This window comes from Ochotona princeps, chromosome 15, assembly GCF_030435755.1.
Source record: "Ochotona princeps isolate mOchPri1 chromosome 15, mOchPri1.hap1, whole genome shotgun sequence".
NCBI lineage: Eukaryota > Metazoa > Chordata > Mammalia > Lagomorpha > Ochotonidae > Ochotona > Ochotona princeps.
In genome coordinates this window covers 29,738,220-29,762,322 of record NC_080846.1, presented here as the reverse complement: position 1 = coordinate 29,762,322, position 24,103 = coordinate 29,738,220, and the positions used below count along the sequence as shown (strand labels likewise).

Here is a 24,103-nt window from a genome sequence, read left to right as displayed (position 1 = left end):
AGGTGGCGCAATCATCAGTGTTGATATTGGAAGACTCCACCAGTGAGGTCTGTGGCTTTTGTAATTATGAAAGATTTTAGTACAGACCCATGGGCAGATTCTATCTGTCTCCAGCCAAACGACCAATTTAAAGGTCAATGTAAATGCTGACATTATTAAGCAAGAACAGTTGGAGAAAGACACTAAGCTGTGGTGCAGCAACGGTCCAAAGATGGAAACAATATTGTTCATATACTGTTGCTGCTCTTCCCCGAAAGGGCTTCTTGGGCTTCCTTCTTGTTTCACCTTAGTGGATTCATTATTGTGCGTTGTTTGAAGAGGAAAAATAAATGGGGTTTTTCCATGTCAGTGCATCCTTGGGTTTGGGGGTTTTGAAAACCCATAATTAAGGCTCTAGGGAACTTGGAAGGAAAACAGCAGAATCCCTCATTATCATAATGGCTTCCCCCAGATGTTGGGTATGGATCTCATTATTGCTTGGGGTCTGTCTGGGGACTTCGCAGGTGCCTCTTTGAAGTTCACATGGACAGCGAGGAGGTGGTATCCAGACCCCATCCCGAAGCAGAGTACTAGCTGTTCCACCAAGCTGCTTATGTGCACACTTGGAGTTTTTTCTATTAGCAAAGTAGTGGGACACTAGGCATTTGGCACAGTGGTTACATCAATGCTTAGGATGCCTGCTTTCTATATTGAAATAAATGCTTTCATTTGAGATTTGGCTCCTTTTTTAAGATTTATGCATTTTTATTTCAAAAGCAAATTTACAAAGAGAGATAGAGAGATCTCCCCTTTGCTGGTTCACTCCTGAAACAGCCACAGTGGCAAGAGCTGAATCATCTCTGAATTAGGAGCCAGGAACTTCCTCCAGGTCTCCTACATGGGTATAGGCACCCACGGACTTGGGCCAGCCTCCACTGCTTTCCCACATCATAAGCAGGAGCTGGATCAGAAGTGGCGAAGCAAGACACAAACCAGCACCTATGTGGGATGCTAATTCTACAGACAGAGGATTAGTTTGCTGAACCATGGCACTGGCCCCCAATTTGACTCCATTCTTAATTTCAGTTTCTTATTAATGCAAGCCCTCAGGAGTAACAGGTGATAACTCAAGTAGCTGGGTCCTTGCCACATACAGTGGTAATCTCAATTGAATTCCTGACTGCTGGCTTTGGCTCTAGTCAGGTGCCAGTTATTGTGGGCATTTGGGAAGTGAACCAATGAATGGGCTATCTCTGTCAATCTCTGTCTCTTATATAAATAAATAATTTTTTAAAACAAAATGAAATCAGAGTATCACATGTGCCAAATCAAGTCATCAAATTATATCTACTGAATGTAATGCCTTTAATTTGATAAATGATGATGATCTTAGGCCACTGGCAAATTAATGATTTTTCACTCACACTTCTCTGTGTAAAAGTCTTTAAGACCTCACCTTTATCTTATTTGTTGACCAATCCCATTCTAGCGCATCCACAGACCCAGAAACATGCTGCAAAAACTTGGTCAGGAGAGTGAGCCAACCTGTTCTGCTTTCCATCCTCTGACAAGGCACTTGACACCATATGCTGGTGCAGAAGAGCTGGCTGTCATGTCCCTTGTGTGTTTCTGGGCATGCTGTGTACTAACTAGACAGGCAGACAGGCATAAGGAACTGAGGCCCAGTCCCCAGCACTCCAAAGCTGGAGCACATATCTTGTGATCTTGTGATTCCTGTAGCCAAAGTTTGAGTCCAGCAGTCTAGTTGGACAGTCACTAAACAAGCCCCTCTTAGAGTGAACTCAGACTTGGCTCTTTGTGCCAGCAGCACACAATCAGGTTTGGTCCAACACCTGTACCAGCCAGTGCACATGCTGGTGGATGCAGCAGCCTGGGAAGTTTCTTCCCTAGCCTCAGCTATCATGTGAACTGATGGGTACTGCAGCTCAGCCCTCCACAGACCCAGTGTTCATGTATACCAGTGGGTGCCATGGCCTAGTCAGGGAAATCCCCAATAACATCCTCCAGGTCCACTGCAGCCCTGGTTTTGCATATGATGGCATATACTGCAGCTTAGCCTGGTCCATCCTGCGTCCATTGTGGCTCTGGTGCACAACCATAGGTACTGCACCTCTGCTCAGCCCAACCCATCTTCAGGCCCAGCCCACATGTATCCCAACCAATGATGCTCCATGACCACACTGGCCTGCCCCAGCCCTGGCTGTCATTCTCAACAGTAGGAGCTGCAGCCAAACAGGGGAGTGCCCATAGATCCAGTTCTCATGTGACCCAGTGGGTGCTATGGCCAAGCCTGGCTTATTCCATACCCATGCTGGCTCTGGTGGGTTTCAGTAGGTGCTGCAGCCTAGCACCTACTGTTCTCCAAGTTCCCCTACTAGGCTTACTCCCAGCATCAGATCTCAGGCATGCAGGCAGGTAACACAGCCCTGCTTGACATGGTCTGCCCTCAGTCCTGGCCTTTGCATGTGCTGGCAGATGCTGCAGCCTGGCCCAGCCTGACCTCCTCCCAGCTCCAGCTCCCACAAGTGTCAGGTGAGTTCTGTGGTCCAGCCTGGCTCAGCCCATCGCCATTCCCAGCTCTCAGTGAAAACCAGCAGGTGCTGCAGTCCCTCAGAGGAGGGCCCACAAGTCTCCTGCAGAATCTGCCCTCAGATCCAGTTCTCTCACATTCTGGTGGATGTTACAGCCCAGCCCGATGTGACCCACCCCATGCTCTGACACTCACAGTCGGGTACTGTGGACTAGTGAAGCCAAGCATAGATAGCCTCTAGAACCAGCTTTGTATGCACCAGCGGGCAGCAGACAATGTTAGTTAGCCCAGCCCAGGTCTCCCACATGTGTCGGTACCTTTTCCTACCCCAGTCTGGCCACTCTTATCCCTACCTCCAAGACTGTGTTAGGACCTTTACTCCCTTCTTACGGTTGATTTCTGTTTCTGAAGCACATACCTATAAACCTTTGAGAAAGAGATATGTCTTGCTCATTGTTATTCAAACCTGGTGCAGTGTCTGGACCAAAGCACCAAATAAATATCTGAGAAATGGATTGGTGAATGAGTGAATAGATCACCAATTTCCCCACAGGTGTTCATTTAATACTTTAAGGACCCTGTTGCTGAGAATAAGAGATTTTGTTCCAGCAGTCATTCCCCATACTGTTTCCCTTCATTCCCAATATACACATAGTAGAAGAGAAATTCATTTAATACTGATTTTACATCCCAAGAATTGAAAACCACTTTAATGCCTGGAGCCAATGCACTGATTCAAACTCACTGAGACATATAAATTTCAAAGAGTTATCCTCTGTTCCTTGGAAACTTAAAGGAAATTTTGTCTAAAACATTTATTGCTTTTATTTGAAAGGCAGAGTTTCAGAGAGGTAGGGGGAAAAAATCTCTTCCATCTGCTGGTTCACTTTCCAAATTAACTAGGATAAGCTGAAGCCAGGAGTCAGGAGCTTCATCTGGGTCTCCAAAAAAGTGCAATGGCCCAAGGCTTAGGCCATCTTTGCTACTTTCCCACAAGCCTTAGCAGAGAGCTGGATTGAAAGTGGAGCAGCCAGAATTTGAACCAGGGTTTGCATGGGATGCCGGTGACACAGGCTTAAACCCGTTATACCACAACACCAGCCCTGATGGGATTTTTGAAAAGCACAGTCCTAGACCTCTTTAATCTAGAAATATTGTTCTCTTTAATCTAGAATACCCCTAGGAATAAAATGTAATCTATTACCAAAGGGCTCAGGGGAAAGTTGACTCCAATTAAAGAAGATACCCAAGCTGGCTCTTCCATTGTTAAAGAGAATTCTGACTCACCTATATATCTCTCTCTCCTATTTCTCAAATTCACTGTGAAATACTGTTGCTTGGATTGTAAAAACTGACCATCTGGGCTTTTTGAGTGGTCTCATGAGCTAGTTCAATGTTTTATTTAAGTTGAAAGCAAAAACAAAAATGCAGCCACACTGCTAGTGGAGTAATGGAATTCAATGACTTCAAAGTCTCTTTGGAATTTATTTGGCCAGATTTGCATATCCCCAACACTTTATGGAGTTTTCAGTCCTGTATGACAGATGCTCAACAGGAAGGTTCTGCATATGGAATATTTTTATGGAGGGAAGTGGTTTACTGTTATTAAAAAGTCTGAGTGGGGACCAGAGGGAGAATGGGGGTGGAGGTGTGGGAAGGAAGCAACCAAAAGTGAGCTGGCGCCATGGTTTCCCCAGGCACCTGACAACATCCAGCAGTTGGCAGAGGCTTGTAGTTATGCAGCTGTGAGTCCCGTCCTCTGAAAGCTTGTAGTCCCCAACCCACATTGACTCAAATAGGTACGTGCTTAAACACCATTTGGCCAACTATACAAATATTGGACAGTGGCCAAGATAAGTTTTGTTATAGATTGAAATATAAATCTGAGCAAATAAAAGTGAAGCACTCCCTTCAACTGCATTAGTGAATACAAGCTGAAATGCATTCTGTATCAATAATGAATAGTGTGTTTTTTCAAAAGCCTATCAAGTATTGGATTTTTAACACATAAGTTTTTTTAAGTTAATAGCACATAACAACAAGGAGGTGTATATTTACAGAATGAATTAACCCTAATGAGGTCTTTATCTCTGGTGTTGGCAAAGGCCACTTGTTTGGTTGTTGTTACACAAGGTGATTCATAAGCACTTCCCTTTGAGATATACAAAAGCAGCCACCTTGCAGTCATAGCCATTCCCACACATAATTATCCTTCCAACCCACAGGTGGAGTAAAGGCTGGGTCAGCTTGGGGAGTGGATTCTCCCCAGACACAGCCAGAACACCTTTAGTATGCTACATTTACTGATGAGCTTTTAAAGCGTTAAACAACTGAAAAGATTTGGGGAAAAGTCGCAGAACAAATGAAATGATGAATGCATGGCCAGGTTGAGGTAGGTAAGTAGGTGGGTGGGTAAATAGTTAGACACATCAAATGTTGCTTTCTACAAACTACTGATTGTAGTCGCAGTGTTCGTGAATCTAAACTCTGTGCCTTTCCCCCAACACTAAATCTTTCTCCTTGCCTAACAACAAGCAGACAAAAACAGTAATGGCTCCCAAGATCACAGAGTCTACCTCTCTCTTCAAATCAGGAGTTGTGACTAAATTTTCATCTGTATTTCAAATAAGAACAGAAAGCTTTGCTTAGCACTGACTTTCACTAGTTTATTTTGTGAGGAAGACAAATATGTCACCGTGGCATGTGAATTCATAAAAGCTAAAAATAGATCTAGCATTGATGTGGTCTTTTTCAGATAAAATTATTGATTGACATACAACATTGAGAATCCATTTCTTGAACATTTTCACTGACGTGAGAAAACACAATGGTGAAAAACAGGCTGCCCAATTAAAAGTGATGCTCTAAACATAGACCAAGTTGGTAGAATGGACTCTTCTATTTTCCTGCTTTCTAGAGAAAAGATACCTCTTACCTTCTATTTGCAAAATATTTATTTTGAATAGCCATAAAATGAATTTTTCTTTTTTAAGATTTATTTATTTATTTATTTATTTATTTATTTATTTATTTATAATTGCAAAGGCAGATATACAGAGAGGAGAAGAGGCAGAGAGGAAGATATTCCATCTGCTGGTTCACTCCCCAAGTGGCAGCAATGGCCAGAGCTGAGCCTATCTGAAGCCAGGATCCAGGAGCTTTTTCTGGGTCTCCCTAGCAGGTACAGGGTCCCAAAGCTTTGGGCCGTCCTCTACTGCTTTCCCACACCACAAGCAGGGAGCTGGATGGGAAGTGGAGCAGCCAGGATTAGAACCTGTGCCCATGTGAGATCCTGGCAGGTTCAAGGTGAGGACTTTAGCTGCTCGGCTATTGTGTGGGGCCCAAAATGAATTTTTCATAATCAAAGAAGCCTTAAAACTCCAGTTGTTGACAAGGTTTTACAAGAATCAAAGCCAGGCACCTGCACTAGACTTGTGGTCATGCTTATTCGTCACCCCTGCAGCCCTAGCCATCCCCAGCTGGCCAGAGCTGTGCAGGAATCAAAATGATCTCTGAATTTGTGAAATTTGTGGGAACAGGATACAATGACTTGTTCTTTCAGTTTTAGGTGACAATTTACATATATACATACATATGTTCTTAAATACTTTCTAGTATTACCTTTCTTTAAAAATATATGAATACAGGGACTGTCACAGTGGCTCAAAAGGCTAATAGTCTACTTTGTGGCACCAGCATCCTATATGGGAACTTGTTTGTGTCCTAGCTGCTCCACTTCTAATCCACCTTTCTACTAATGGCCTGTGAAAGCAGCAGAGGATGGCTCATGCCCTAGGTACCATGTACCAACATAGGAGACCTGGAAGAGGCTGCTGGCTCCCAGCTTCAAATTAGCTCATCTCTAGCCTTTGCAGCTATTTAAGGATTGAATTAACAGAAGACCTTCTCTTTCTGTGTCTCTCATTTTCTCCATTAATATCTGCTTAAAAAAATGTTCAAAATACATGTATATGTTTGAATACAACCCCCAAAATATTTATAATTATTGTTTATCAATTAAAAGCAGAATTTGATTTTTTTAATCAAATGCATGAATCTTTTCTAGCAGACATTCAAATTAAAGAATTAAATCCTTCATAAATATGAATTTTATCTTAATCTCCTAAAATTTCTTTTGTTCTGAATTTCTAATCTATCATATCTTTTCTTTTTAGCCAAATCAACAAATGGCTCTCCTGTTTTACATTTTGCTGATAAGCAGTTACTGTAATTAATTACAGTCTTTGTATGAGAAAAACAAAGTTAAAGCATTGCAATAAGAAGGGACAAGGATGGGGAGAATCCAAGTACCTATGAAACTGTGTTACATAATACAATGTAATTAATGAATTAAAAATAATAAATAAATTTTAAAAAAAAGAAGGGACAAGGAGACTTCTTACTGCCAGATTGATTTTGATAAGACTAGAGATAACCTGGTTGACTAGTGGTTACATAATAAATAGTATTTGGTGCATATTTTTTTTATTGCTCTTAGTAATTCATTATTTCTCTTCAATACATTTCTCACGGGTTATGCAATTCATTGACAAGCTAATCTCTTTGTCTAGTGGGATGATTTTTTTTTTTAAAGATTTATTTATTTTTTATTCCGAAGTCAGATATACAGAGAGGAGGAGAGACAGAGAGGAATATCCTCCGTTGGATGGTTCACTCCCCAAGCAGCCGCAATGGCCGGAGCTGAGCCAATCCAAAGCCAGGAGCCTCTTCCAGGTCTGCCACGTGGGTGCAGGGTCCCAAAGCATTGGGCAGTCCTCGACTGCTTTCCCAGGCCACAAGCAGGGAGCCGGATGGGAAGTGGCGCTGCTGGAATTAGAACCGGCGCCCATATGGGATCCTGGCGCGTTCAAGGCAAGGACCTTAACCACTACACTATCATGCTGGGCCCCTCGTGGAATGATTTTAAAGTCACTTTATCTTGAGCCCAGTGCAGTGGTCCAGCAGCTAAAGTCCTCACCTTAAACGTACCGGGATCGCTCCACTTCCCATCCAGCTCCCTGCTTGTGGCCTGGGAAAGCAGTTGAGGACAGCCCAAAGCCTTGGGATCCTGCACCTGCATGGGAGACGTGGAAGAAGTTTGTAGCTCCTGGCTTTGGATTGGAGCAGCACCAACTGTTGCGGTCACGTGGGGCGTGAATCATCAGATGGAAGATCTTCCTCTCTGTCTCTCCTCCTCTCTGTATATTTGACTTTGCAACAAAAATAAATAAATATTTTTTTAAAAGTCACTTTATCTTTACATCTGATCCTAATCTCATGTTTGTAGTCAGTCAACCAACTGACAGAGCTAAGAATCAGAAGACAGGATTTTAGGACAAATTCTTTCCAAATGTGCTGTTGACTCAAGGAAAACATCCTCATTGTTCTTCATCTAGTCCCAGAGGTGCAGGCATGCTGCAGTGGGCTGCCCAAAAGATCTCTGAAATGTCTATTTTTCTACTATTGAGCTGAACTCATTTAAGGGAAAAAAAAATGTCTGTGGTTGAGAAACTTCTGTTTTCAGGATTTATAGCTGAAGCTCCCTTGGCACACGAATGATGGTGTCTCTATCCAAATATGGTGATTTTTCTCAAAAACCGAAGTTCCAGGGTTCTCAGGACTACTTCTGTACCCCACCCCCAAATTAATAATTTCTAGAGAATACCCAATTCTTCTTGATAGGGTTGGCCTCCAACTAGGAAACTGAATGATGCCTTGGATGTCAAGGAGCACTCTACCAGATCTGAGTCTTTAGAAGGAAGTTGTTCTGTTCAGTAGTTCTGAACAGATGTGGAAGCAGTGCGTTCCACTCCTCCATCGTCACAGCCCTAATTCCCATTGATGTGTTGAGTATATTCACTGGTTGTTCAAAGTAGGAAAAGGTTTACATTTTTTTTTCCACTTCTGTCAATATTCAAGCAGTGTGTTGGCTTTCCAATATTTTCCAGTTCGGTGGCAATGCTTGTTGATTGACAAATCACAGGGGTCCCTCCAAGAACAAAGAGAAGCTAAGAATCTCCACCTTCTGATAAGTGCCTTCCTTTGTTTCTCAATTGTTTTCCTCTTCTTCTCCCACTAGGTCCTTTTGAAAAGTAAGAAAGTTCAGTTAATCCCTCTAGGCCCTTGTTAAACCAAAGGTCAAGACCTGGGGACCATGGGCATTAATTAGAGCTTAAGAAACCAGTGCCTCCATGATGGCAGTCTACCTAATTAGTGATGTTCAGAAGATTCAACAGGTAACCAAATAGACTCCATTAACCTTTAAATCCACTATCAAGTATCATGAGGCTCTCCCCACACCCCAGAATTCATCCTCTTCTTTAAAGAATAAAGCTTAATCAATAAATAATATCATTTTGAGCTTGCATTTTATACTATACAATGTAAATGACTGTTATATTGATGAAGAAAAGCCAGAATGCTTATAATAAATTGCTCACCACGGTAAATTCTAATGCTGATCAACCCAGAGCAATACATTATTTCTCTGAGCATTTGGTCACAGTTTCAACAAATACTCTCCTTTTAAGAGGGCCCCCCCCCCATAGGACATCTCATGTATAAGGCTGTCTTCATTCATTCTTTAGCAATTATGAATACTAAATTTTACTGTTACTTCTTTCTCTGTGCTCAGCAAGTTAAGACAGCACCATCATTGATTTCTACCTCAGGTAAAAGCAAACATTTATTTCTCCTTTTCCCTTCAAAGGAATCAAATCTTCATGAGCTGATGCACATGGATTAGGGGAAATAATGCTTGAATTGTTTCAGTCCGTGGTAGCAGCCAACCTTAGAGAGGAGGACTCTTTTTCTTTCAACCACTGCCCTCTAGTGAAGAAAATCCGTTATAGCATGTTTAGCGCAAGCATGTGGTAAGCCTTCCACTAACCCGCTCAAAGTGTTTTCCCTGGGGAAGTACTGACCTTCTGAACCATCTGGGATAAAATAACTTTTAGTAAGGAAACCTCTCACGGTACATGCACCCTCCTCTAACAGCATTAGATTTTGAAAAATCACAAAAAATGGGATCTGGCATAGTAGTGCCTAAGAAAGCAATAGAAGATAGCCCAAGTATTTGGACCCTGCACTCAAACAGGAATTCCAGGCTCTTGAATTCTGAGTGAGCCATTGCAGTCTTCTGGGGAACTGAACTAGTGAGTGGAAGACCTCTCTCCTCTCCCTCTCTCTCTAACTGCCTTTCAAAAAAAAAAGTCACAGACTATGTAAAGCAAGAGGGCTTATAGTATAGGTTCCAAAAGCACACTGTGCTAAAATATAAAACAGTAAAAAGGCACAGAGCATGAACTTTTAAGAAACAGTGTTTCGGGGCCCGGCGGCGTGGCCTAGCGGCTAAAGTCCTCGCCTTGAACACACCGGGATCCCATATGGACGCCGGTTCTAATCCCAGCAGCTCCACTTCCCATCCAGCTCCCTGCTTGTGGCCTGGGAAAGCAGTTGAGGACGGCCCAATGCATTGGGACACTGCACCGACGTGGGAGACCCGGAGGAGGTTCCAGGTTCCCGGCATCGGATCGGCGAGCACCAGCCCATTGCGGCTCACTTGGGGAGTGAAACATCAGACGGAAGATCTTCCTCTCTGTCTGTCCTCCTCTCTGTATATCCGGCTTTCCAAAAAAAAAAAAAAAAGAAAAGAAACAGTGTTTCAAAGAAAGTGCTAAAATGTCCTCAAACTGACATTCTGAAGGGAATTTTTATGTGGGACAAACATGCAAATGGCTTTGCTTTTCTGTGTGGTTTAAGTTCCTTTGGCTGTGTAATGGCACAGCTCTGGCTGCTTATATTTCGATTCTTAGTTCGACTCGATATAAAGCCAGAGTCTGAAACTTTGAATGACTAGTCCACAGAGTCCATCAGTAAAGATTCGGAGCATTAGACTAATTACATGTGTCTTAACCATGTGTTTGTTGACTTTTAAAAATATTTCTTAATTGGGAAGTGAGAAAGAGAGTGAATATGAGAATTTGGCTCTACTGCTTCACTCCCCAAATGCTTGCAGGATGTGGGGCTGAGCCAGGCCAACGCCAGGAGCCTGGAACTCAAGCCTACTTCTCTCATGTGGATATCAGAGACCCAAGCTCTCAGTCTTTACTGAGGTTGCTAGCTAGTCTCTAGCAACCTCAATTTCCTTGCAACAATATGGAGGATCACAACAGTGCCTTCCAAAGTAAACACTAAATGTTTTGGGCAGTTATTTTTTGTCTGCCATGCCCTCTAGAGAATTCTTTGTCCTCCTAAGGAACCTCCAATGACAATCTTTTAATAAAGTATGTGCAAGACTGTTTGAAATTCATTGGAGTTCTTTTAGCCAGTTCCTTTCACTATACATAGAGAAGTCTCTGCTCAGTGGCGGTACTCAGCTGGACTCATGCTTCCAGATTGCTGTTGAATTTTCACATTTGACACCTCCTTAGGGGACAATCCCGTATCAGGTGTCATTTCACATGAAGAAGCCAAATTTTGTGGCTGCTTATATATACTCAGGCACATGAACACAGCCAAGCTGATTGTTCCTGTTGTCAGTTCCCAAAATAGTGCCCTGCCCCGATGCCCAAAGAGTCATGCACCATGGCCTTGCCAAAGGGGTACTCCCGGGGGCTAGGCTTGGAGAATAATCTGTGAAACACTCTTAATTTTCATGGCTCCATGGGTTATGTCTAAAGTCCCATGTCAAGGTCATAAACTAGACTGTAGCACATTTCTGCTATAAACTCTTACATCCCGTCATAAATCAGACTGGTTACACAGCTGGAGGTGTTTCTGCCACGATAGTCAATGGACTTCCCTTAGAAGTGCCCCTGAGTCCACATGCTTGCTCAGCATCCTGTGAAAGGAGCCCAAGCCAACAGCACCTGGTCTCGGTATTTCATTAGTGCTTGTCTCTAGCCTGTCAGTTGGTTCTTCCTGCTCTTTCTCTTATAAACAAAGCTCAGATCTCCCTGGGGAACAGGAAAGAGTGATGACTGAGGTCAGAACAGGGGTCACAATCAACAAGGGAATCCAGTTACTTTTTCTGCATAAGCAAATACAGTGCAAAAAAATTATTCAAAGATAAGTAAAGGGACTTGCACATAAGGTGAGAAACATTGTGCATGGAAAACAAAAGGGAGAATAAAATACAGACCAACAACTTCCAAATATGTCTCTTATGACTAACTACTTAACATACATGAGAGAAACGGTGGAGTTTAGTGTTGTGCTTATTAGAGCTAGTGAGTTCCAGAGAAAAGTGGGGAGCTGGAAAGTCTTCCTTGAGCTAATTCCTGCAAATACACTGAATATTTCATGTTTTCTTGCTGACACATAGCGTGCATATAGAAACTGAAATTCTGTTACTACATGTGTTTTTATTTTAAAAAGCAAAGTGAGAATATGCTATTACTTCACACTTTCTTCAAGCAAACTGTTGCACTAGTTTAGACTGTTCTTGAGAGTAATTTATCCTCTTTAGACCTTACAACTGGGGCATGGTTAATACAAAAATCGCCTATAAGTCATGGAATTGTTACTGTTTCCTATTGAGTTACTGTAGTTATGAAGACTGACAAAAGCCAAGTTTTAAATAATTGCGTGCCTCGTTTTCTGTCACAAGATGAAACAATAATAGTAGCGCTTCTGATAGTTTTTAAATGGGTAAGAAATTAATTGTTGACAGGATACTGAGCCATATTCCTAGTTACTTAGCTGATGACTAACACTGCTTTCCTCACTCCAACAGCTTATAACTGATTACACACCCAAGTGGTTTCTCAAAGATACATTGAATGTTAAAAAGAAAGCAAGAAGTGTTTTTGTTTAAGTAGATCAATAGGAGAAAACAAGCAAGTTGAACATGGCTAAAGGAATGATGAGTCATGTTGAATTATTTAAAGTATGGAATTCGTCCCAATGACATTTGATGCTTCTGGTCTGTTGGATGTTGTTTGTGAAAGGCCTGGAAACACTTGTGCATGTGTGCACAAGGTCCCAAGTTCAACAAACAAAATATCTCTGCCTTATAAGCCTTCATCATATCCTGAGGACAGATGTAAACAAGAGGAAATGAACCACACATTTTGAGGACATTCTGGAGCCTGGGGCCCCCCTCCTTATCAGAGCACATGCGGCCCAGGAGATAACCAGAGGGGCACACCGAGATGGTAAGCACCCAGGGAAAATATAGTAGGGCTGTGAGTAGGATCACACCAAGTGTAGAGGGTTCCTGGCATGCATGTCTTTGGCTTCTGAGGCTGCATCAAACTTTTGCTGTAAGGCACTTTCGGTAGCTATTAGATAGCTATTAGGTTGCACAGAGTCCGTAGAGTTTTAAATATTCATGTCATGGAAACAAATCTAGTACATTCTTTGAGAAGTTTCCCATATAGAAATATAATTCATTCAATCACTAAATGTTTACTGTGGGCCCACTATGTGTCTGTTCTTGTTCAAAGATCTGCAGATACTGCAGCCAGTAAAGCAAAAACAAATATCCCTGCCCCTATAATTTTTTTAACAATATGGTTATTTAATTAAAAACTCTCTCTCTCTCTCTCACACACACACACTCATTATTATTAGCTCATTATTATTGCTAATTGTCCAACTGTGTACTGGAGATGTGTACTGACTGCAAGGAGAAGGACATTTCATTCATTGTGGTACAAAGTCTGACTGCAGACAATCTGGAGGCTTACACAGCAATTCAGCTTTATTATGGGGACTTGGGTTCCTTTCTTTTAATACTTTTACTCGGTGCTTGTCTGTCGTCATTACAAGGTGGTTCCTGAAGTTCTTGGTGTCACAACTGTGCTTACAGCAAGAAAGGGATACGTATTTGAAGCTACGTCCATTCTTTAAAGAAGAAAATAAAAAAATTTCACAAAAACCACATTTACGTATGTCACGTTAAAGGCCATTGATCAGACCATGCCACATGACTACTTATAACTGTAACGGAGCAGGGTGTGGTTGCCTGTACTGGATATGAATGCAGCACCCAACCAGCACACGTGAGATCCAGGAAGGAAGGGAGGGGCAGAACTGGCGGGGGGATTAAGGGGCTGGTTCCCTCGCCGGACAGCTACTCCCACTGGAGAGCGTGGGCTGGGATAGAGACAGACTAGACTATGCAAGGCTACAACACCTGTGCGCTGCATGTGGAATAGATCAGGGAAAAGCCAGGCTGGGCTGATTATTCCTGCTGGTGCAAGCATAAATTAGAGTGGGTGAGGGATGTATGGGCATAGCCGCAGAAGCTGGCACTGGGGACTAATTCTGTCAAGTCAAATCACAGAACCACCTAAAGAGTGCATAAACTGGGACAGAGAGACCTGGGAGGGAAAAAGTGGGTTCCCCCTTCTTGGGTCACTAGTCCCGTGGGAGGGCATGAAAACTAGGACAGGGGCTGGGATGGCTAGATAGAGAGGCACTCAACAACACCCGTGAGGGCTGGATGGTTGAGTTGGTTAGATAGAACTAAGCTTTAATACCCATTGACAAGTGCCAGAGCCAAATGGGATGGGGGACAGACTGGTCTTCTGCTACACATACTGGCAAACCAGGGGCGGGCCGGGTGAGGGTTATCGTGGGTCGCCCCAACTAGGCTGCAGCTCCCACTGGTTAGTGTGAGGGCCGAGTACGTGCTGGGCAGAACCAGACTGGACTGCAACACCCATTGGTTCCAGTGCAACTCGAAACTGAAAACAGAACCAACCCAGCAATTGCAACCACCAGTTGATCGGGGTGATGGACTGTGCCGGGCCCTGTGCTTGCTAGAACATGCAAGAAACTAGTCTGGGAATACCTCAAAGTTTCTTTGGAGATCTCCCCAATCGAACTGCTGGACTCAGAACTCTAATCAAGAAAAGACAGAAGACAGAGCAGATCAATCATTCATCTCAGCTACATGTTAGCAGCGAAAAATGGGGCAAACGGAGACTTTATGATGGACCATATCAATCAGTGGACGACCTCATTGAGCAAAACGCAGCGATTCATAACTGGAGAACTATTAACACCACTCGAGCACATATCTCAGAGCATGCCCCACATCCGGGACTCGGGGTGGGCGGGAAACCGGGTGGGGCTTCTCCCTCAATATCCTCCTTTACCTCAGATACAAGATGGAAACAATATGGACATAATAGTATTGCCCACTTCCCTATCCCCCTGAACCTTTTTTTTTCTTTTTCTTTCTTTAACTGTAATTAACTATGAAAAGATTGTCAACAACAACACAATAAAATAGATTAAAAAAAAATAATAACTGTAACGGAGGTTGAGAAGATAAGTAGTATTTACAGCCTCCATAGTGACCTGTCATTAAGGAAGAGCTGGAACTGGAATGGGTAAATCAGCTAATCTGTATGGTAGACCATACTGATTAGAAAAACAAAACAAAACAAAGCAAATAATCTAGTGACATTTAAACATAAAGGTGATTGACTTTTGCATCTGTTGATTTTCTCAATGAGTCATTCAATGATAAATGCCTGGTCAGAAAGTACAAGGTCTTGTAGAAGCCTGAACAACCTAACAGATTGAGTGAATGGCCTACTGCAAATGTCATAAGCACAAAATTACCTGAAATTTTGCCATCTTACCACAAATCCTCCTCTGGTAGCTACGCTCCTTTGCAATGTGATGCTTCTCTTTCCTCCTTCAGGAGGTGAAATGTGTTTCTCCAGTATCTCAACATATTGTAACAAATAAAGTGCAATAAAAGTGACATTGAGCAGTTTTTGAACTGAAATCTCAAGAGGCTGAACTGAAATGTCCCCATTCTGCTTTCTCTTCTCTCTCTCTCTAATATTGATGTATTTATCTTCATCTACTTGAAAGGCAGCGCAACAGAGAGGGAGAGACAGCAAAATCTTCCATTTGATGGTTCACTGCTTAAATGCCCACAAGAGCCAGGGCGGGGCTAGGCTCAGAACTACTCTTATGGGTTTCCCATGTGGGTGGCAAGAGCTCCAGAACTAGTGCAATCATCTGCTGTCTCCAGGATGCATTGACAGGAAGCTGAATCAGAGAGGAGACAGGACTCAAACCTCTGCTTAGGATGTACTTCTGTGAGAACGCAGCTGCCTTGAGACCCCTGTGTGGGAGTCCTTGCACCAAAGCACCAGTTCATTGCTGTATGAGATCAAGCAATCCCTAGTTAAATTGCCATCCAACTGCAAAACACTCAAATTCACCCAGCAATAAACAGCCCAGGGAACAAGAACAACCTGTTTCATTAGATATCTTCATCAGTTATCAAACCTGGAGTTGTGAACAAATACAACTCATGGTAGCTGGTTAAGCAGTGACAGATAACTGAAAGGGAAGACTAAGACCCTTGATTTCATCAAGGTCGTGAGGGAGTCACATTGAAAGATTTTAAACAGGGTAATGAGCTCAGCAAATTGCTATTTTCGTTATTTCACTCCAATGCCAGCATAGAGGGCATACCTAATGGGATGTTCCTGAAAGCAAGTAGAGAAGATAGGCTATTAGAAACAACAGGTGACTAAATGTGATGAGGACGTGGTGTGTAACAGACTGTCATCGAGGGCAAAGTCACTCGATGCAACTCCAGAAATACCCTGTATTTGGTTTCATGCTTTGCAAGGTTCTTGAAATTATATATATATATATATATATATATATATATATATATATATATATATATATGTATGTTTTTAACAAGGAGCCCATAGTTTTATTGTACACTGAGTCCTGCAAATTATGTTTTAAGTTTTGAGAAAGAAATTCACAGTAACTCAGTTTTAGAGGTGAAATGAATCAGACTTGTACTCTCTTGGCAGCTTAGAACTGCATGACCAAAACCCCTTGAGGCTTGTGAATGCTTGCATCTCAGTAGCAATGGAGCTGTGATTACTCCAAAAGTAGATTAGACAGATTCCACATAATTAGGGACCTCAGGGATAAGCAAAGCACTTCTAGTCTTTTGTCTTTCCAAAGCCACCAAACTGGCCTTGAATGAGTCAAACTTCTCTCTTGTTTCCTCATTCATGAAATAAGGTGATAATCCTGTCCCTGCACAGCTCACAGGGTGTGACATATGAATGAAGTACTTTAAATTCCCCACAAAGGAATGCATGCAACTGAATAGAAGAACTAAAAATAATTCTATTACCTCCTCCTGGAACATCCTCACTAGGCCCTCTGAGGTGCCCCCAACTGTGTGCTCTTCAAAATACTCAGAACCAGGACGCCTGCTAGTTACCCAAGAGACAAAGAGAAGACAAAAAAACCAGTAAATACGTGGTTGGTTTGGATTTATGTTAACATGAAATTAACTCCTTTGGGGTTATTAACATAGTCTTATTTTAAATCTGCATATACTCCTTTGTTGATCCAGTGTTTATTCAAAAGACAGAGTAACAGAGAGAGAGAGAGAGAGAGAGACAGAGAGAGAGAATGTGTGTGTGTGTGTATATGTATGTAAAACAGAATTTTCCAACTACTGATTCACTCCCCAGTGGCAACAACTACCAAGGCTGGGCCACACTAAAGCCAAGAGCTGAAAACTACATCTGGGTCTCTCGATGAGTGGCAGGAAGCTAAGTGCTCCGGCCATCATCTGCTGCTTTCCCAGGAGCATTATGAGGAAGTTGGATCAGAAGCAGGGCAGCCAGGACTCCAACCAGCACGATAATATGTGATGCCTGTGTAGCAAACAATGCTTTGGACCAACTGTGCCACAAACACAGCCCTCCACCAAGATGTATCGAACTTACTTTATTATGTACCATGCACCATGGTAGGAAAGCAGAGCTAGCAGGGGTTTCTGGTTTCAGAAAGCTCATGATACGTAAACTGGAGATTGATCCAAATTGATGACTAGAAAGTAATGTACCAGTGCTAAATGACTCATAAAACCAAATGCCAGCAGAATATCTAGAATTTATAACCTGCTTGGAAGGGCAAATAAAGGCTTCTCTGAAAAGGTAACAGAGCTTCTAAAAATTCACCTAGCACATGAATAAATAATAGGAGGCAGAACTTTAGCCTACCTGTTAAGACACCCAAGTTCCACTTTACAGTATCGGTTCAGCTTCTAGCTGTGGCTCCTGATTCTACCTTCCTGCTAACATGCATCCTGGGAGGCAGCAGTGATGACCCAAGGAGTTGGGTTGATACCACTCACGTGGGCAACCAAGGATGAGTTCCTAGCTCTTGGAGTCAGCCCAGTTCAGTCTTGGCTTTTGTGAGCATTTGGGGAGTGAGCCAGCAGGGGAGAGTGCATTCATGCTTGCGTTCTCTCTCTCTCTCTCTCTCTCTGTCTCTCTCTCTCTCTCTCTCCTCTTCTCTCTCTCTCTCTCTCCTCTCTCTCACTGTGTGTGTGCATCTCTCAGCCTCCCCTGCTGTTATCTATCAGTCTCTTTGTCAAATAACAACAGAAAAATGGAATAAAAATGAATGACTTTTGAAGATTGGAAATAACGTCTAAAATTTTAGAACAATTTTATCCTGATAATGCCACATAAACATGATTTGTAAACTACCAGATTGTTTCTGGTCCCTAACATGCCATCCTGTGTCTTTTGTGCACTTTGTGATTAGATACCGACTTGCTGTGACTTTGTCAATTCATCCAAATGTCAGTAACTAGTTAGAGTCCCTTAAAACTTCTGAGTCTGAATTGCTTCTAAAAATCAAATAAAATTTAGAAAAGGCTAGTGCATACAGTGGTTTAACGTAAAAATTCTAACAGATTTACACTTGTGTAGAGTCAGGAATTTCAGTGCAGTTTCTCTGGAAGGTCAGATCCATACACCAATAATGTTACCTTAAAAAAAAAAAAGATTTATGTTACTTATTTGAAAAGTAGAATTAGAGAGGGAGAGTTTGAAAGAGACCTTCCATCCACTGGTTCACTTCCCTAGTGATTGCAAGGACCTAGGCGAGGCTAGGTGGCAGCCAGGACCTGCTTCCTAGTCTCCCATGTGGATGCAGGGGTGCGAGCGCTTGGGCCATCTTCCACTGTTACCCCGTTTCATTAGGAGGGAGCAGGATTGCAAATGAACAAGCCAGGACTCAAACAAGCACTCAAATGAGATGCCAGTGTCATAGAGAGCTTTACCAGCCATGCCATGTTGGCCTCCGATGATGTTACCGTTTTTGGTACTGATTTCATAATTTGTGTGAGGTACAGGAGAAAATTTCTCCCCTGGATGAGAAATTCCTTTAGAGATAGGGAATCAAAGTTTTTGTTAGAGCACGTTCCCTCTCTCTTCCTCTTCCTTTCCTTTCCCTCTTCAGATTCTTTACAAGTCATGCTTGGCTATGGCAATACTTGCTAGCATACAGAATCGCAGCAGATTCCAATGGTAAGGTTATGGGCTATTGAAACTATGACACATAATGTAAAGGTCCTTCTTTGAGGATGAATATGATTTTGTATCTGAGCCAAAAGTTTACAAAATATTTCAGGCAATTAAGATGATTTATTTTGTGTTACAAATGAGTAGTGATCTTTGAGACTGATTTTTTTTATTTTTCTGCAATTTTTGGTACGGATGTCAAAGTAGCTCAAAGAGATAACTTTTTAAAAAATAAAATAGTGCCTTGTTAGTCTGAAGACATATTCAAAGACTGCTTTAAAACGGATACCAATTTTAAAACTATTGAACTGAGAGTAGCAGAGTCATGATGTATTAAATATGCTTTGCATTTAATTTTTAAAATGTGTCAATGATAGAGGTTAGTGTTCTGACCCACCTTTTTTTTTTCTTTTTTGCAAAGAGTGAACTGCTCCAGGAAAACCCAATGGTATCTTTGAATGGACTTCACCATTTAATAAGTTCTTTGTAAAACCATCTCACTTGAGCCCAATAACACTGTGGGCTATATTTTAATTTTATTCTCAGTTTACAGATGAGGAAATTGAGGATTATCTGAAAAATGATACTAGGCCAGTTGTTAACCTTTTTGAGCCTTAAATTATCTACAGGGCAGGGTTTCAGTGCTACAAATCCCGAATCTGAAGTCCTCCCATGCTCGTGCACATATTTAGACTACTAGACATCTTCATTTCCCTGATGAATTTACGAAAGCTATGTCAAGCTCGTCTGGATGTCTGGAGCTGTCCGAACAGCCGTGTTTTCTCGCCCACTCAGGATGCCAGTGATTTGGGTCTGTGACATGTTGAAACTCATGTTCTTTGTGTCTGTGTCTTAGAAAGGGGCTTTTGCCCACCCTGAGGTTTCATCTAATGGCCATGTGGTATGTTGAAGGATGGATCCTTTGCTTTATCTAGAAATAGAGTTTGGACTTCCCCGCTCTCAGCCTCTTCCTCCAATTGTGCTAAGCCCATTAGTACTTACAGTGCATGCTAAATAGTCACAGAGGCAGGGTTCCTGGTGGACTCCTGGCCCCAGCTGGCATTCAGCTGTCTTGGGTGTGCTAGCTGCACTTCTACACTCTGTCTTCCTTTGCACTCTCGTTCTCTTCTCCTTTTGTCACACACTCTAAGTGTCCACAGATGTCAAGTGTAGAAAAAGACATGTGGTGTTAATGCTTTAGTGCTGGAACCAAGGTACTTCTGGAGAAGATAGGGCCCCTCGTTGAGTTGTTTTGCAGGCTACCCATCTGTATTTATCACTGCCTAGTGCCGATTCTCCATTCAAATGGCTTGACAACTTTTGAGCTGGCACAATGCCACCCAGGATATCAGTCAACGGGCCATCTAACCATATCAAGTGTGGCTGCTAAGGACAGGAATCCTGGCCAGGAATTTCTAAACTGCTGTCTGTGAAGAGGGACTATGCATTTTGGCTGGGGAAAACTTCCAAAAATAAAAGCTAGATACCATGGCCATTTGTTTGGACTTTGTAGAGGAGTTATTAGTCATTGGGGAAGGGAGAGGATCGTGGAGAAGAAAGCATGAAATTAACTCTAATTAATCACTTTGACAAGCAGAGAGAAAAAACTAGCCCAGTCTTCTGAGAACAATTCTAAATCTAGGAAATGGCCAAAAAAAAAAAAAAAAAGAATTTAGTTTTACCAATCTGCATTTATTTCTTCAGAAATTGGAAAAGGCAAAAATAACAACATGGAAGCTAAATAATGAAATTATGTTTGAAGTGTTGGAGTGTGTGCATACTTTTTTACAACTTATATGTAAGAGGGTCAAAGTGAAATTACTTCAACCTTTATGATTATTTTGAACTATGTTTCCTGATGTAAGCCTTAATGGAGAAGTAAATTCACTGCTCTTTGATTCAGAGTCATGAGTGGTTTTGAGCGCTGTAAGGTCTTTCATCTGGAGATGAAGGAGGGTGGGATATATATTTTTTTTGGTCTGTTTGTTTGTTTTAAGAAAATAGATTTTTGATTCAAGCAAAACTGAAGTTTATCCCTACTTTCCCATTGAACGGTTATTTTCCTTCTGTGTGCCCATTCCATCATCTAAAAAAGACCAATAGTAATCTAACTTCCTAAGATTATTGTAAATAAATAAGTAGATAAATAATTTCCTACTAGTAGTAAGGTCTTAAGAAATACTAATGGATGACAGCTTGATCCACTATCCACCTGATTCATCCAGGTAAAAAGTTGTGTTTTCCTAGTTTAAGCGTTCTGGATTTTTACACCTGTTACCTTCTGGTCTCCGGGTCATGTGATGAAGTCCATGGTACGTTTTGGGGATTTTGAGATCTGGCTATTAAATATAATCAGTTTAAAAAATGAGAACAGGATCATTTGTTGTATTTAAAACAAAGTTTATCAATATTCAACTCATCAGTTCTTGATTTACATTTTTCAAGAGTGATTTATGTCAAAGAGTCCCAGATACAGAGGGAGGGTGAGAAGAGAGGAAGAGGGCACAGGAGGGAGAAAGAGAGATCTCCCATTTGTTGGTGCACTGCCCAAATAGCTGTGTTGGCAGGGCCTGGGCCAGGCTCAAGCCAGGAGCCAACAATTCCATCCTGGGTGGGTGGCAGAGGCCCAAGAATTTGAACTATCATCAGGTGCCCAGATGTATTAGCAGGAGGGTTGAACAGAAGCCTAGGAACTGGGACTCAAACCAACACTGATATGGGATGTGGTGCCTCACAGTGGTGGTTTAATGTATTGCACCACAGTACCTTCCCCTTCCTTAATTTTTTCACTTCTGTCTTTTGCTCTTGCGGTGGGTTATGTCTGGTTTTTTGGTTTTTTTGTTTTGTTTTGTTTTTGGTTTTGTTTTGTTTTTGTATGACAAAAGCTGTAGAATGGTCCTCTAGTGTACATCCGTTTCCAACTTGAGTCAGACATCCCTCTAGTGGCTTCTGTAAGACATTGCCCTGAAGAAGTTGGTAAGTGCTGCAATTTCTAGAGTTTTTCCCAAAGAGTCCATTTTTTTTTTTGAAGATTTATTTACTTATTTTTCTCAGAAAGTCAGATATACACAGAGGAGGAGAGACAGAGAGGAAGATCTTCCAACAACTGGTTCACACCCCAGGTGGCTGCAATAGCCTGAGCTGAGCCTATCCAAAGCCAGGAGCCAGGAGCTTCTCTCAGGGTCTCCCATGTGGGTGCAGGGTCCCAAGGCTTTGAACTGTCTCGACTGCTTTCCCAGGCAGGGAGCTGGATGGGAAGTGTGGCCACCAGCATTAGAGCTGGCACCCTTATGGGATCCCAGTGCATGCAAGGCAAGGACTTTAGCCGCTAGGCTTTGGTGCCGGGCCCCAATGAATCAATTATTAAACATTTATCGACACACAACAGGGTCTGACTAGCTACATAAGCAAACTGGTTTATGCAAAACAGTTAAAATGATTTCAGTGGATGCTTTTGAAACTTAGTTTCAAAAGAAACATTCATGTGTATGCAATCAGAATTGAAGTACTCACTGTTGTCTCAGACTGGGTCTGTTTCATGTATGTATATTACTGAAGTCCTATGTGCATTTGAGTGCTCTCAGTGAGATCAGTTCCAAATCCTTAGAGTCAATTTGTCCTCGGAGCCCAAGCCTGACTACACCTGCGTTTTACTTGTAGTCTTAGTAGGTATTTATTGAAAGCACAAAGATGTTCCAGATATCATTTTATCTTCATTATTGTCTCACATAATAACATTGGGTTTGCTAAAAGACAAAATTACATGGGGTTAGCATGTGACATAATGAGTTAACTTGCTGTTTATAATGACAGCAGCCCATATCAGAACAACTATCAGGATCCCCACTGCTCCGCAGCTAGTTCCCTGCTAATGCACCTGGGAAAGCAGTGGAGGATGGCTTCAGTGCTTGGGCCCTTGTCTCCCATGTGGGAGACCCAGAAGAAACTTCAGTCTCCTGTGTTTGCCCTGGCCTAGTCCTAGATGCTATACCATTTGAGGAGTGAATCCGCAGGCTGGAAGCTCTCTTTCTCCATCCCCTCTTCAAATAAATAACCAGTGTAAAGATTTTAATTGGTTTTTACTTGCAGTTCTAGAATTGAGAAGCCCTTGGAACCAGGACAAGCTCAGAGGCCTCTGGGGTTGCACTGTATTCTGAAAGTATTTATGGACAGGAAAGAGAGATGAGGTGAAGGACAGTGGCTGGAAGATACAGAGGTAGTGAGTGCTTCTGCTTTATTTGAATGTACTTTGGACCACCTGCCATCAACTGAATCCTAGATGCTGGATTGGCAAGAGATTCAACTGTCTGCCATTAAGCTCTTTGTTAGTTGATGTACTAACTAGGATGCAGTTTGCAATGCACAGGCTCACACAGAGAGGAATTCTCAGGCCAGATTTAATTTAATAATAGATTCAGTGCATCTAACCCATTTAAAATTGTTCTGTTAAGTTGTTTATGCTCTGCAGACCCCTCCTTCTAAGAATAAGTCAATTAGGCTGTATTTGCTAGAATATTTCCTTCACAATTAAAAAATATATTAAACCATAAGCTTCATTTTCAATGAGAAGATAATTTTATGAAACCTAGCATGTTTTTAAACAGTACTCATTTCTCAAACTTTTTTCTTATTGATTATTTAAGTGCAGAAAATGTACTTATTCTTGATTTGGGGGGAATAGCTGAAACTCCTGAGTTATTCTTGTTTGTTTACATTGTATGGAGACTTCATAAATTTTTATGTATTGAAAAGCAGACCTGTAGAGAGAGGGGGTGTGGAGAGAGAGAAAGCTTTTACCTGCCGATCCATTTCCTAAATGCCCATAACAGCCAGGGTTGGCCAGGACCAAGCAGGAAGACAGAACTCTGTGCATTAAAAGTGGCTGCTTCACTTGCTGGGCCTTATTTATCACTGGAGATTTTTAATGGGGAGGTGGATATATATATATCGAGAGAGAGAGAGAGAGAGAGAGAGAGAATCTTCCATCCACCATTTTACTCCACAAATGGCCACAATGCCCAGAGTTGAGTTGGTCCAAAGCCAGCAGCCCAGAGCAGCAGTTCTACTTAGCATACACAAATCCAGCATGGCATGGGTAGTTAAGGAAAGAGATCACTATCTCCACCCTAACTTAGGCCAGTTTAGCAAAGGATTATTTTGAGCTAACAGAGAGCAAGAATCACCAGGTCTAGGAAAAGTTCTCTGTTCTCTTCTGTGTCTAACTTGACAAAGCTATCCTCTGCGT

At 42.1% G+C, this 24,103-nt stretch overlaps 1 long non-coding RNA gene across 1 annotated transcript in view; it reads left to right on the top strand.

Annotated features, from left to right (window-relative positions):
- The window catches only part of LOC131482127 (uncharacterized), a 39,838-nt gene extending 20,459 nt beyond the window's left edge, over positions 1-19,379 (top strand). The window contains exon 3 of the long non-coding RNA XR_009246768.1: positions 19,280-19,379. This is a non-coding gene — a long non-coding RNA (uncharacterized LOC131482127). The remainder of the gene's footprint in view (positions 1-19,279) is intronic.
- Positions 19,380-24,103: the final 4,724 nt, after the last annotated feature.